This window comes from Sinocyclocheilus rhinocerous, unplaced genomic scaffold (genome assembly GCF_001515625.1).
Source record: "Sinocyclocheilus rhinocerous isolate Xijiao unplaced genomic scaffold, SAMN03320098_v1.1 scaffold852, whole genome shotgun sequence".
NCBI lineage: Eukaryota > Metazoa > Chordata > Actinopteri > Cypriniformes > Cyprinidae > Sinocyclocheilus > Sinocyclocheilus rhinocerous.
In genome coordinates, this window is record NW_015626422.1 from 461,460 (window position 1) to 463,617 (window position 2,158).

The 2,158-nt window shown below is 39.3% G+C and overlaps 1 protein-coding gene across 1 annotated transcript in view; it reads left to right on the top strand.

The window, feature by feature from the left end:
• The first annotated feature begins 218 nt into the window (after positions 1–218).
• The window catches only part of LOC107715369 (gremlin-2-like), a 15,949-nt gene continuing 14,009 nt past the window's right edge, over positions 219–2,158 (top strand). Inside the window, exon 1 of the mRNA XM_016521495.1 lies at positions 219–321. The gene's annotated coding sequence lies outside the window, so the exon portion shown is untranslated. The remainder of the gene's footprint in view (positions 322–2,158) is intronic.

The window sequence follows — 2,158 nt, forward strand, 5'->3', positions numbered from 1 at the left end:
GTTTGTGTGTGAGTGTGTGTGTGTGTGTGGGAGTGTGTGTGCGAGTGTGTGTGTGCGAGTGTGGGAGTGTGTGAGTGCGTGAGAGTGAGTGTGTGTATACCTGTTTTTCTATTCTGGTGGGGACTTAAACCTGAATACACACAGACTCATGGGGACGGAGACGAGTTCAAACACACAGAGAGAGAGAGATTGATAGAGTCTCCTCCAGAAACCGAGAGAATCCGTCAGAAGCAGGGAAGAGGCTCTCGTCTGCTCCGTTCATGGACGATCCCTGGCCCCTGGCCCTGCTCCGTCTCTGTCTCTGACCGCACACTCGTCCAGGTGAGGCTCTTTCATTCACACACTCCTTTCATCGCAAATATACTCTGCTATGCTTTTATAATCATAATCACTCAGAACTAGCCATATCTCGATTAATCGGCTGATGTTTGACCATTTTGAGGATCAGTAATATCCTTATCCATCTAGTCAAGCTGGTTATTTTCTAACTTTTTAAATGTTTAAAATAATTGTTTTTAATAAGATGTTTAATTTCCACAGTATTAATGTCAAAAACATAATTTATACATCATTCATGGAACATTTCATTTCGGTTTTAGTTGGATGTTTGAACTTTTTTTACACTTTACTTGTTTTCAGAGAACATTTAAAAATAACTTTCCGATAATGTTTGCAAAATTATCAAATAAAATGTACCTTTAATGTTTGTATAACCAAGATTTTTTTTTTTTTTTACTTTGTTTAATATGTTTGCAAGAATTGTTTTGAACTATTATAACTGTTTGTTTCAGAACATTCAAAAGTAACATTTCCATAATGTTTACAAAATGATCAAATAGAATATTAATGTTTGCACACCTAAGAAAAGTGCTGAATTTGTTCAAAATAATTATTTTTAATACTAAGTTTAATTTCCACAGTATTAAAGTCTTGAATAGTTTCTCAAACCGTTAGCACAAAGACATTTATACATCGTTCAATGATTTTAGTTGGATGCTCGTGTAACAATGTATCTACTTGTTTCAGGACGTTCAGAGAACATTCAAAAGTAACGTTCCTATAATGTTTGTGAAATGATCAAATGGAATGTTGCCTTTATGTTCGTATAACCAAGAAAAACATTTGTAAAACATTCTTAAGTGTTTAATGTTTTTAAATGATAATTTTTCTGCAGTTCAGTGCATCTCATTTACTCTCATTGAAGTGAATGTGGAATAGTTCTATAATAGTTCAAATGGATTCTAAACTGAAACTCTGCAGAGAGACAGATGGACATGAGGATCAACATGTAGAGATCAGAGAATCAGTGCAGAGCTCACACGAGTCTGAAACTCGAAATCAAACGGATCTCATCTAGATTTCTGAAATCAGAAGCTCGCTGTCAAACACAGAGACACTGGCAGGAGTTCCTGATGCTGCAGCAAAGCAGCAAGATACAAGCAGATCTAATCGACCAAGACAATCAATTACAACTAGCTTTAGCTTTAGATTTCAATTACAACTAGACGACGCACACATGCAACTTTAACCCATCAGTTTGAGCTCTAGAAACAGTGTGAAATCAGATCATTAGAGTATCTGCAGGCTCTTTCATGTGCTTTCTGGTGGATCTGCACATACACTGGAATAGTTACATTAGCAGAAACAAAGCTTTCCAGCTGCTGGCAATTACACGTGTGTGTGTGTGTGTGCGTGCGTGTGTGTGTGTGCGAGTGTGTGAGTGTGTGTGTGCGAGTGTGAGTGTGTGTGTGAGTGCGTGAGTGTGAGTATGTGAGAGTGTGTGAGCGTGTGTGTGCGAGTGTGTGTGTGTGCGAGTGTGGGAGTGTGTGAGTGCGTGAGAGTGAGTGTGTGTATACCTGTTTTTCTATTCTGGTGGGGACTTAAACCTGAATACACACAGACTCATGGGGACTCGTGTCACGGTGGGGACCTAAATTGAGGTCCCCACGGGTAAACAAGCTAATAAATCACACATAATGAAGTTTTTTGAAAATCTAAAAATGCAGAAAGTTTCCTGTGAGGGGTAGGTTCAGGGGTAGGGTTGGTGTAGGGCAATGAGAGTGTGTATGTGTGTGTGTTGTGTGTGTGGTGAGAGAGAGAGTGTGCGAGTGAGTGCGTGAGAGTGTGTGTGTGTGTGTGTGAGAGAGATGAGAGAGAG